Source organism: Dreissena polymorpha, chromosome 13 (assembly GCF_020536995.1).
Source record: "Dreissena polymorpha isolate Duluth1 chromosome 13, UMN_Dpol_1.0, whole genome shotgun sequence".
NCBI classification, from domain to species: Eukaryota; Metazoa; Mollusca; class Bivalvia; order Myida; family Dreissenidae; genus Dreissena; species Dreissena polymorpha.
In genome coordinates this window covers 66631726-66645700 of record NC_068367.1, presented here as the reverse complement: position 1 = coordinate 66645700, position 13975 = coordinate 66631726, and the positions used below count along the sequence as shown (strand labels likewise).

The window sequence follows — 13975 nt, the reverse complement described above, 5'->3', positions numbered from 1 at the left end:
GTACAGTCAGATTGATGTAATATCACAAGTTTTGGTATTAAAAGCCAGTCTAGGCGTTCCATACCTATGCCTACAATCAATAGATAGGTGATTGTACATACCACAATGCTCACATCGCCCCGCCTGCAGGTCTGTCTTCTTCCTCCATGTGGTTGCCGCCGCCCAGGTTTGTCATAAGCCTGTTTGAACATGGGTTTTGTCTGTCTTCCGAACATGTTAACATAAATGCAGCAGATGCCCAGTTACAGTTTTGAGATATATTTGAACTTTTAATATTTAAATCATCTCAACATATATCTCACCATTTTGAAGATATTTACAAAGTTCAGACACCGGCATTAACAATCATTTAATAATTTAGGAGGTCCCTGATCAATATGATGTACACAAGAGATTGAAAAGGGCCCACTGACAATTTCCATAGAGATTATAACCCTATATTTACTTACCGGTATTCAAAATGTTTATTTGGAGAAGACGAACATATAAAAACATTATTTTAAAAACGGCATTTAATAGGGTATTACGAATATAGCCCAATACTAATATTGTTACCAAATACTAATAATTGTGTTTGGTAACATTTGTTGTTTAGCTTAACATGCATGTACATTAATGCAGAATGTTTTTAACCTGGTTTTCCGAAGGAAAAAACTGGTTATTAGATTGGCGAATGCGGGCTTGTCCGGGCCATAACTTTGTCGTTCATTGTGAGATTTTAAAATCATTTGGCACATTTGTTAACCATCATTAGACGGTGTGTCGCGCGAAAAAATTACGACAATATCTCCAAGGTCAAGGTCACACTTTGAGTTCAAAGGTAAAAAATAGCCATAAATGAGCTTTTCTGGGCTATAACTATGTCATTCATTATGAGATTTTAAAATCATTTGGCACATTGTTCACCATCATGGGACGGTGTGTCGCACGAAAGAATCACGTCAATATCTCCAATGTCAAGGTCGCCACCACTAAAAATAGATTTATTTTAAAACAAACTTACAAAGGGGGTTAATTGTGTTTGTTCATTTCAAAAGTTCAGTTTGAGTTGTCTCCCTTTATCAGATTTTTTTTCACAATGAAAACCTGGTTTTGTGACAATTTTGTCCCTTGTTTTTCTATGTATCAGTACTGAATGAAATGTTTGAAACCTGTCACACAATTTACAAACACCAAGCTATGTTCAGCAGTTCAACAAAAGAACAAACATGTTTCATGCATTCAAGAAAAGTTAAATACAAAACAGCAACAAGTTAAAGGAAATCTGGTCTTAAAAGATTTCCTGAACTTTTATAGTGGGAGATTTACAAAAACTGGCCCTTTAAAGGCACTCCACTCAAAGCTGATGTGGAATGGTCAACATGAAACACACTGTTACAAAACAAATAAAATGTCAAACTTTATTATCAGTACTACGTCAATACATTTCATATATAATAAAAGCACATTAGGTTGAATGGTGGCCTCGACGCAGTTTTTTTTTCCGCATCCCAGTCCTATGCTGGTTGCTGAACTGCAGGCTTGATGCTGGTTGTTTTTGCTTGTTGTTCAATTTTAGCATAATTCCCAGTCCTCTGTGACTGGAACCTTAAAGGGGCTACTGCCGCTAGCGCTGTAGTTTGACATGTCGATCACTTGTTGTCAGATTGCAAATGAATTTATAATGCACTCAATCAAAATCAAATAATAATAAAATAATATTTTATAACTCTGTTACACATCCTCACTCTCCCAAACAATTAACTCTGTATAAAATGAACAAAGCAAAGCTATATTAAAAACACAATTATTCAAAAGTTAATTCACATAAACGAATAAACTCATTGTTTATAATATACAAATATGCTCACTGTTGTCATTTCATACTCCAAAGTTCATTGGCAAAGTTGTTGTGTCCGTTGTCGTGTCGTCCGCCGTCTACGTCGTGTTAAAACCTTGACATTTTGTCAAGGTTTTGAACATTGGCTCTAAAATCAAAGTGCTTCGACCTACAACTTTGAAACTTAATATGAAGCTGCACCTTGATGAGTTCTACATGCCACACCCATTTTTGAGTCACTAGGTCAAAGGTCAAGGTCACTTTTACCTCTAAAAAAATAAATAATTCTGACAAGCTTTCATTTATTCAAAACTGCACCCGCAGCAGAGCGTGGCACCGGTTATGCGGTGCTCTTGTTTTTATAAATCTTGTGTATGTATACGTATTATTTACATTTATAAAGCTATGTGTTATATTTTAATAATTGTATTGTTGTTACCATTATTGTTAGCATGTTACTTATACAATATTGAAATAAATCTAGCTATCTAATATAATAATGAAACTTAACTTAGACATTTAGCCCATTATTTAACCTGGGTCTGGTTCGACATTAACAAGGAACTCCTCTGTTTTCTTTAAGTCTTCTTCTGACAGTTTGGACTCTTGCTCTTCAAATCTTAACATAAATGCATCCTTTAATATCTCATAATTGTTCATTGTGTCTTCTTTTAAAAACATGAACCATGACTCGCCTTCCTTTGGTATTGCTAAGCACAACTGTAAGTATTTTTGTTCTTCATTTCATTTGTTTATGTCTGCTATTTTAATTAATTTTGCCAAAAAGAAAGCAGGATTTTGTTTGAGATCAAATTTTAGTAATGGAATGTCCATTTTTGGCATTTTGAAACTAGTATAAATTTTTTAATGTTACCAATTAAGTCCACTTGTTTAATGATCACATCCTCATTTTGTATTAGGTACATAGAAAATATTTGAGGTGGTACGCAAACTGTGATATAGATTTATCAATAATATGCATATTCTAAGTGGAAAAATGGCCATAATTTTCACAAAATGCTTAATACAGTTGTCTGCTCTTGTTTATAGATTGGGGTCATGTTGGTAAAGAAGTATGCAAAATATAAAAGCAAAATGTCAAGGGACATAGAAAATATTTGAGGTGATTATATGCAAACTTTAACATTCCAACACTCAGGCTAACGCTGACGCCGGAGTGAGTTGGATAGCTCCAATACACTGTATATATATTTGATATATAATAGTCAAACTAAAAAGACTATCTGTAGTTTTATTAACCAGGTTTTCCGAAGGAAAAAACTGGTTATTAGATTGGCGAATGTCGGCAAGCGGCCGGGTGGTGGGCGGGCTGGTGGGCGGGCGGAACAAGCTTGTCCGGGCCATAACTTTGTCGTTCATTGTGAGATTTTAAAATCATTTGGCACATTTGTTCACCATCATTGGACGGTGTGTCTCACAAAAGAATTACTTCAATATCTCCAAGGTCAAGGTTGCCACAACTAAAAATAGATTTATTTTGAAACAAAGGGGTTAATTATAAACAATCAGTTCAGTGTGAGTTGTCTCCCTTTATCAGACTTTTTTTTCCAATTGAAAACCTGGTTTTGTGAGGGAGGTCTGCAATTTTTTTAGATGGCACTTTGGAGGTGCAGTTTGAGAAAACAATTGCTTGAGTTTTTGAAGGATTAATTTGAAAGCCATATATGTTGAACTCCAAGTCTCTATAGCAATTAGGGCTTTTTGAATTTTGGTAATTGCTAGTTTAGGTGATTTTGAGGTGGTCCATATAGCACTGTCATCTACAAAAAGGGAAAGATTAATTAGATCTTGTTTATTTTGGGCATTATGGTCATTGATTGTACAATCTAGTGTGTTCATTGTGGCGGAAAATAATATGGGTGAGAGTGCACTTCCTTGAGGGCAGCCGTTTATAGTATCGACTGTTTCGAAGGTTGCATCATGCATTCTTACTTTTATTTTGCGCTTTGTGAGGAAAGCTGCCAGCCATTTGAGCATAGTACCCTCTATTCCTAACTTATGTAGCATTTGAATCGCGTGTTTGTTCCATAATTTATCGAACGCAGTTGGAGGTCTAAGAATACGGCTGCTACCGATTGGCTGAGGGTTTGAGCTCTTCTGATGTCGGCTTCGAGGCGCACTATATGATCTTCGCATGAGTGATGAGATCTACACCCGGATTGATATTCGGAAATTTTGTTATGTTTTTCGAGGTAAGCGCAGAGTCGCGGTTTAATCATATTTATTCCCCCGTTTAAAAAAAACGGGACGTATTATAGTTTCACCTTGGCGGCGGGCGGGCGGGCGGGCGGAGTCCGCTCTCTAATTCAAATAGTTTTCATCCGATCTTCACCAAACTTGGTCAGAAGTTTTATCTAGACAATATCTAGGTCAAGTGCGAATATGGGTTATGCCGGGTCAAAAACTAGGTCACAGGGTCACTTAGTGCATTTCAAGCATTTAGCATGGTGTCCGCTCTCTAATTGAAGTAGTTTTTATCAGATCTTCACCAAACTTGGTCAGAAGTTGTATCTGGACAATATCTAGGTCAAGTTCAAATATGGGTCATGTCGGGTCAAAGCTAGATCACAAGGTCACTTAGTGCATTTCAAGCATTTAGCATGGTGTCCGCTCTGTAATAGAAGTAGTTTTCATCTGATCTTCACCAAATTTGGTCAGAAGATGTGTATAGATGATATGTAGGTCAAGTTCAAATATGGGTCATGGTAAAGTTATAAAGTTGTCGAAAACCTTCAAATGGGCGTATCTTGTGACAGTTTGGCACTCTTGTTTGCATTAATTTTGTGAATATAGAGGTTAAAGAGATCAGTCGATATGAGGCTGGGATGTCTTTAGGTTTATTGGGTTTGAGGATAGGTATAATTGTGGCCTCATGCCATTGGTCAGGCAGGGTGCCTTCAGCCCATGATTTATTGTATAAGACAAGTAGTTCCTGTTTCGCGGAGAGAGGAAGTTGTACAAGTATTTTATAGTGGATATTATTGTCGCCTGGTGCACCATTTGTATATGTGAGTAGGGCTGTTTCTAATTCAAATAAGCTAAAAGGGGCATTATATTTGTGATTTTTGTCTTGCTTATGAGATTCTAGCCAGGCGGGGAATTCAGTTTTTATGCTCCCCCCAAAAATTTTGAGGGGAGCATATAGTCACCGCTTTCGTCTGTCCGTCTGTCCGTCCGTTCTCACGAATGATACATTGTGCAACTTTTTTTATGCCCATATATACATTGTGTGTCTTAATTTCATTATGCGACTAGTCGCACAATACATTTGCCCAAAGTTCGTCAAAATGTGTCTTGTGCAACTTTAAACCTATCTGGAGAAGTCGCACAACGTTTTTGTCCAAAGTGTGTCCAAAGGATGTCCATGTAAAACTGTCTATGCGATGGACGAGACCGTAACTTTTATTTTTGCAAGTGTCTGTGAAAGTTTGAGCGTCTATATTTGAGGCAATCAGAAGCCTGTTTATAAAAAAAACGAGCCAATGAACACCAGGCTTTCTAATCGACGCATGCGCGTGCACCCGCTTGTTGGACATGTGCAGTGGGACTGTCAAACGTTGTTTATCATAATGGATAGCGGATTTATATTTTATAGAACCATATGTGAGGTAAGTTTCGTATGTTTTTTTTCTATTACTATAATCTATTTAGATGTTTTTTCTGTTTGTGAATAACTTATGGCACCCAGTTTAAGCCATGAAAAGAGGAATAAATAAGGTCATTTTGAAATCTGTTAAATTGGCCACACAGTTATCGGGAAATGCAATATTTAAATTTTGTCCAATTGTTTTTACATCCAAAATGCCATAAGCACAACTAATTTTAAAAGAGTAAACGCACATTGCTTTCAATAGTTGTTAATAATTTCGCTGTTTTATCACGCGCACCTGCTCGTCGTTAGCAACGTGAAAAGACGCCGCCATTTTGTTTGTAAACAACTTTGCTGCAGCAAATTTTTTTATTTGGAAAAAAAGTAAAGCGGCGTTGTGGAGCGGCAGTCATCATAAGATTTTAATTAGATAAGACAAACTGTAAATGCCGAACTGGTCAAACCCGAGTGTCAAAGTGGCATTTAATTACGATGCCGAAGTAACCAGGTGACGAAGAAACTAGCTACCTGTCAATTGTAACCATTACCAGTGTGTCTTAAAATGCGGCTTTTCCAGGGAAACCATGTGTTGGCTGACTACATGTTTAAGTTTTACATCTTACGAGCAAATAAATGTGTATTGCTCAAGCAAAAACGTTGATCATTACACTGTTTTCAATGAAACATAAAGGATTTTTTTTTCTTTTAAGATGCATTGGCGATTATAAAGTTTGCTAAAAATTTGAAGTTGGATATCTATTATTTGAACAACATTAATTGAACATAAAGCTAAAAAAAAAATTCCCCTTTTTCTTCAAAACAATGTTAAATTCCCCCTACATGAGGGCCCCGGCCCCAGTCCCTTGAAATCGTAATTAGGGCCATGTAATGATATCTAGGTTCAGATTAAATCTGGGTAAAGTTTGTCACCAGATGAACTATTAAAAAATTATGAGTTTATAAAACAAGAGGAACAGAAATGTTTAGTTTTCTTTGACAGTGTTCATTTTGTTTCTATGTGAGTAGCTGGTGCATTGCTGCTATATAATTTGCAGTTGAAAGTTTTTACTTAAATAAATATACACGTAAATATAAATTTTACATTCAACACAAACACACGAGGTACTTGCATGTACATTTTGTTTGTAATTAATTCTGAGGTAAATGCAGGGCTTTTTTCAGCCAATTTTACAGCCTTGATGGTCGGCCAATGAAAATACTAGAAGAGAAAATATTATAGTTATTGTGTTTATAAAATGTTTAACTTTTATTGGAATATTCAATGCTGGTCTTTCAAACTACTGATATTGAGCTGATTTTTAGCTCGGCTGTTTTTGGAGAAATACCGAGGTATTGTCATTACCAGCTCTTCGTCCGCCGTCTGCCGTCCGCGTCGTGCTAAAACCTTGACATTTGTCTCTAAAGTCAAAGTGCTTCCACCTACAACTTTGAAACTTCATATGTAGACCTACATATGAAGTTTCAAAGTTGTAGGTGGAAGCACTTTGCAGCTACAGTGCTTCCACCTACAACTTTGAAACTTCATATGTAGACCTACATATGAAGTTTCAAAGTTGTAGGTGGAAGCACTTTGCAGCTTGAGGAGTTTCACACGCAACACCCATTTTAGGGTCACTTGGTCAGAGGTCAAGGTCACTGTGACCTCTAAAAAGCAATTCTGACAATCTTTTAATCAAAACTGCACCCGCAGCCGAGCGTTGGCACCCGTTATGCGGTGCTCTTGTTTAAATTCCAGTGGTATGGGTAGTTTTACATTCTCTTCAAAAACGCCCTGAAATACTTTTATTGTGGGATTGTTTATTCGTTATGTATTTGGTTTGTTTGTTTTGTGCGTTTGGGTAGAGCCACCAACCTTCTGTAGTTATCTGGATTCCCGGGGGGGGGGGGGGTATCTTCCCAAATTTAAGGGCAGGAGTGTCCCGCTGAGACTTCCGAAATGTGACCCAACTCTGATAAAGTAGACCCATTTTGATACAATATTTTTGAAAAAGCAGACCCATTTGTATACGACACCGTTGAGAAAGTGGACCCATTTCAATACAAGAATTTTGATAAACTGGACCCAGTACTAGAATTTGAAAAAGTGGTCACATTTCATACTAGAATTTTAATCTCTATCATATCAATACAGTATTCTTATTGAATTATGCAAATATATATGTTGTTTTGATATATTATAAAGAGCGTTCTTAAGTATGACCGGAAATTAAATGTTTTCTTAATTTGCTGTGATAACGATTTCATGATTCCACACATTTTCTACAAAAAATATATTATTATCCATGATGTCACCATGGCAGAGTATAATTCCGTGTACACATGTAGCATAAAGTCGGTTATTTTGACAGTCGTCAAATTCCGACACAATTTTCATAAATCATTTGCAGTAACTGCACTTTTCCCGACACTTTTAGATTATGTAACGATTTGGTCACTTAATTCTGACGTATGCTAATATATGACGTCACAGTATCATCTTGTTCGATCAAGCAACAGATAAAAACAGTCAAGTTTCTGCATCTTTCTCACTACTGATTGATACCCATTTATGTACAAGAATGACATTGATCATTCCCATTTTGATACTGATACTTTCAAATCTATATGCATTTATATACAAGCAAATTTCTGATTTCAATACCCATGTCTATACTTTATATATATGTATATATATATATATATACTATACATGCTCAAACCATACCTATATCTATAATTTAAGTCGAAAAACACACCCAAAAAAATCGGCACACCCCTATATACCGTATATAGGAAGTTAACCCCCGGGTCTGGAGTGCACCTTATTGCGTTCAGCATTATTCATTATTCAAAGATTGAAGGGAGGTATATAGGAATTGGCTTTAGATTGTCCATGTTAAGTTTCCAAAATATAAAATGGCGTCTGATCTTATTTTACACTTATACTTGATTTCAACAATAACTCACTTGATGATTAGTACAGTCACACACGTTATGGACATGACAGTTACTTAGATTATTAAAATTAAAGTCACACAATTTATGGACATGACAGTCACTTAGGTAATGGACGTTAAAGTCACACACCTGCGTTATGGACATGACAGTTACCTAGTTTAATAAAATTAAAGTCACACAATTAATGGACATAATAGTCACTTATGTTATGGACGTTAAAGTCACACACGTTATGGACATGTATGGACATGACAGTTACCTAGTTTAATAAAATTAAAGTCACACAATTAATGGACATGATAGTCACTTATGTTATGGACGTTAAAGTCACACACGTTATGGACATGACAGTTTAATAAAATTAAAGTCACACAATTTATATACATGACCGTCACACATTACAGTTACTTTGATTATTAACATTAAAGTCACAAAATTATGGACATGACAGTCACTTAGGTTATGGACGTTAAAGTCACACAAGTTATAGACACAACAGTTACTTAGTTTAATAAAATTAAAGTCTCACAATTTATAGACATGACAGTCACTTAGGTTATGGACAATTAAGTCACACAACTTACGGACATTACAGTGACACAACTTACCGTCATTACAGTTACTTAAATTATTAACATTAAAGTCACACAATTTGTGGACATGACAGTCCCTTAGGTTATTGACAATTAAGTCACACAACTTACGGACATTACAGTGACAAAACTTACGGTCATTACAGTTACTTAGATTATTAACATTAAAGTCACACAATTTATGGACATGACAGTCCCTTAGGTATGGACAATTAAGTCACACAACTTACGGACATTACAGTGACACAACTTACGATAATTACAGTTCCTTAGATTATTAACATTAAAGTCACACAATTTATGGACATGATAGTCACTTAGGTTATTTATGTTAAAGTCACACGAATTATGGACATGCCAGTTACATAGTTTAATAAAATTAAAGTCCCACAATTTATGGACATGACAGCCACTTAGGTTATGGACAATTAAGTCACACAACTTACGGACATTACAGTCACACAAGTTAGGGGAATGTCAGTTACTAAGTTTATTAATATTAAAGTCAGACAATTTATGGACATGACAGTCCCTTAGGTTATGGACAATTAAGTCACACAACTTACGGTCATTACAGTGACACAACTTACGGTCATTACAGTTTCTTAGATTATTAACATTAAAGTCATACAATTTATGGACATGACAGCCACTTAGGTTATGGACAATTAAGTCACACAACTTGCGGACATTACAGTCACACAAGTAAGGGACATGTCAGTTACTAAGTTTATTAATATTAAAGTCACACAATTTATGAACATGACAGTCCCTTAGGTTATGGACAATTAAGTCACACAACTTACGGACATTACAGTGACACAACTTACGGTCATTACAGTTACTTAGATTATTAACATTAAAGTCACACAATTTATGGACATGACAGTCACTTAGGTTATGGACAATTAAGTCACACAACTTACAGACATTACAGTGACACAACTTATGGTCATTACAGTTACTTAGATTATTAACATTAAAGTCACACAATTTGTGGACATGACAGTCACTTAGGTGATGTACGTTAAAAACACACACATTATGGACATGCCAGTTACATAGTTTAATAAAGTTAAAGTCACACAATTTATGGACATGACAGCCACTTAGGTAATGGACAATTAAGTCAATCAATTTACGGACATTACAGTCACACAAGTTAGGGACATGTCAGTTACTTAGGTTATTAAAATTAAAGACACAATTTATGGACATGACAGTCACTTATGTTATGGACATTAAAGTCACACACGTTATGGACATGACAGTTTTATAGTTTAATAAAATTAAAGTCACGCAATTTATGGGCATGACAGTCACTTATGTTATGGACAAATGAGTCACACAACTTATGGACATGACAGTCACACAAGTTATGGACATGACAGTTTCATAGTTTAATAAAATTAAAAGTCACGCAATTTATTGACATGACAGTCACTTATGTTATGGACAAATAAGTCACAAAACTTATGGACATGACAGTCACACAAGTTATGGACATGACAGTTTCATAGTTTAATAAAATTAAAGTCACGCAATTTATGGACATTACAGTCACTTATGTTATGGACAAATAAGTCACACAACTTATGGACATGACAGTCACACAAGTTATGGACATGACAGTTTCATAGTTTAATAAAATTAAAGTCACGCAATTTATGGACATGACAGTCACTTATGTTATGGACAAATAAGTCACGCAAGTTATGGACATGACAGTCACACAAGTTATGGACATGACAGTTTCATAGTTTAATAAAGTAAAAGTCACGCAATTTATGGACATGACAGTCACTTATGTTATGGACAAATAAGTCACACAACTTATGGACATGACAGTCACACAAGTTATGGACATTCCAGTTAATTAAATTATTAATATTAAAGTTACGCAATTTATGGACATGACAGTCACTTATGTTATGGACAATTAAGTCGCACAACTTACAGATATAACAGTCACACAAGTTATGGACATGACAGTTACTTAGATTATTGACATTAAAGTCTCACAATTTATGGACTTGGCAGTCACTTAGGTTATGAACAGTTAAGTCACACAACTTTCAGACATTAAAGTCACACAAGTTATGGACATGACAGTTGCTAGATTGTTATTAAAGACACATTAGCAATAGGGATAAAAGATACACTAGTGATGTAGTTCATATACACAAATCATGCCTATTAATGACACAAAAAGTCATATAATCAAATATAAAAAATATTTCATTTCAGTGGCTTTACAGAAACAACCAAAGAACTTGGAGACCTTCTTAAATGATGTAGAGTTTGCACTGAAGGAGGGGTTCTTAAAGGTATGAAAACATAAACTTTTGTTGATACATTAATATTGTTGTTACTTGCCTTTTAAAAATGTTCAGTATTACAAACTGACTAAAATAAATGTAAAATCCATAACATTTACTGCAAAGTAACACGTTTTTCAACTATTCATTTTACTTTAATTTCAATTAAAAATGTGTGTACTTACATTTTAACAAGTTTGGCTTTACCTATACACATAATGTTTGTGTATGTGACTATTTTCACCTTTTCTGTGTTTTTGATTTTATAATTCATTAGTCTGCACATCATTGACCGAAACTCTGGCATTTTATTATTTTTTGTTAATGATTTTATCCCTTCAAATCAGGATGTAGGTCAAGATACATCACCCACAGCCAGTAAATAGGTGTGCTCATCAACAGGTCAAGATACATCGCCCACAGCTGGTCAAGAGGTGTGCTCATCGGCAGGTCAAGATCACCCCCAGCTAGTCAAGATGTTTGGCCATCAGCACATAAAGATACATGATCCCCTACAGCCATTCAAGAGTTTTGCTCATCAGAACGTCAAGATACATCACACACAGCCAGTCAGGAGGTGAACCTTAGGAAATACACTGCAACATTAAGCCAGGTAAAGATTATATCTCGTACTTTGTGGGTTTGGAACTCATTTAAATTTAACAGTGGATTATTATGCCCGGCCCCGGATCGAATGATCAGGGGTATATTGTTTTTTGCCTGTCTGTCTGTCATTCTGTTGAAAACTTTAACCTTGGTTAAACTTTTGCAATAATGAATAACTTTTGTTATATTGAAGATAACAACTTGATCAAATATATGGCTTCAAAGCGTCGTTGAAACTTTAACCTTGCTCTTACTTTTTCGAATGGCTTTCTAAGATCTCACTACTACTTTTCAGCTCACCTGATTACAAAATGCTCATTGTGAGCATAGAGAAAACTCCTTTTCTGATAGAGCAAGAACTAGGGCTTAGATATTTGATGTGAATCTTGTCTATTAGAAAATTGGTTGCTTTTTGGTCATGTTTTGGAAATTCATGCTGAACAAGCTCATCTGAGAAGACCAAAATAGCAGAATCCTCGGTGTTCTATTGATTTAGTTATCGCCACTGTAGTTTGTGTTGTCAGAAATAAGGACTATACATTTTGTAATAAGTTTTGAATTAGTGTTGCTTGCTTCTATTTGAATAATATTCTTTGTAACTTTTTCAGAAGCATGGACGAAGATGACCACACTATATCAGATGAGGATGAAGAGGAATATAAGGGAAAGAGAAAAAGGAAGCCCCCCAAAAAGGCTGCAAAACGTCAGAAATTCACAGAGGTAGAAACAGAGGAAATAAAAACTAACTTTAGTGAATATCTAAAAAGTGGAATTTGTCCGCGGAAACAGCAGGTTGAAGATGCCAAACAGAAAAGTCGTAAGAAAAATGGGCAAATTTGGAAAAGGTCAAACGACAAGATAATTAAGAAAATTAGTGCAATGAATCATAATAAAAAATAAAAAAACATGTTGTTTACTATCGGTACTCGGATGGAACATTATAAGAATACGTTCGAGGGACATTGAAAAGATCATGCAACAGGACTTGGCAAATATGGGTGATGTTTGTATGCAAGTGGTAATTTTTGTGTGTGCATTTTATTTGTTGAATTGAAACTTTACTATGTATATGTCTAAAGGTGGAAAAGAATCTGGTATATTATCAAATGTTTAAAATGCTTATACAAAAGCTTAGATACAATATTTTCCTTTTTGCTTCATCGATGCTTTTGGAATGTACCTTATTTATTTTCTTATATACCTGATTTCAGTTTACAAATACTATAAGTAAAGTTTAAGGTATATAATAAAAACACATGTTATGAACATAAGGTCACAAATGAATTTTAGAAGCAAGCTCTATTTGTCACTACTTAGGAAGAAACATTTTTCCAAATAGATTCTTGTTTCTCCTGTGGTTTTTCTTAGATTCACAACTTTTGTTATTTAAAAAAAGAGATTGTGTGTCCTTTCCGAAATTCGCTAATAATATGTAACTTAAGCTGCCATATGTATGGTCCAAACTTGAAGAAAATGTTTTGGCAAGACCGATATGGAATCTGGGTCATGTGGGTCCAAAAGCTAGAATGTGTGCAAAAATTTACAAAAATAATTGTAAATATGCACATTTTTTTATCCATTTTTTTTTCAAGATAATATCAAGTTTGACAAATCTTAAGGAAACTTTGTAAGAGTTGTCTAGACATTTTTAGTTTGAAATTGTTAGTACAAAAAACATATGCACACACCCTAAGCATGTTTTTTTTGTTTTACAATTACTGGTTTGTAATATTTAAAAAGGACGAGGCAGTTGAATAAAACACTGACAATTAGTTTTTTCTGATGGGAATGTTTACCAGTATGATTGGAATAATTTTTGTCATGCCGCTGGCATTGAGATCAATATAGTTGCCACAATGGCACTTGAGTGTCTGTATGTACGTTGGTTTAGGTTTTCGGTCAGGATTGCTTGTCCAGGCTGTATCGCCCTTATGCATTGACACTTTTTTAAAAATAACTTGGCATAATTGTTAAACACCATGAGCCGGTGTGCAACACGAAAGATCCAGGTCTCTAGCTCAAAGGTCAAGGTCACACTTCAAATATCGTCAAATATAGATCCGTTGTATGG

At 35.1% G+C, this 13975-nt stretch overlaps 2 long non-coding RNA genes across 2 annotated transcripts in view; both read left to right on the top strand.

The window, feature by feature from the left end:
- LOC127856100 (uncharacterized) overlaps positions 1–13975 on the top strand; it is a 34815-nt gene that overhangs the window by 15081 nt on the left and 5759 nt on the right. The window lies entirely within an intron of this gene.
- On the top strand, positions 5181–11864 carry LOC127856099 (uncharacterized). Its single transcript, XR_008037850.1, has 3 exons — positions 5181–5448; positions 11228–11307; positions 11646–11864. It is a non-coding gene; the product is annotated as an uncharacterized LOC127856099 (long non-coding RNA).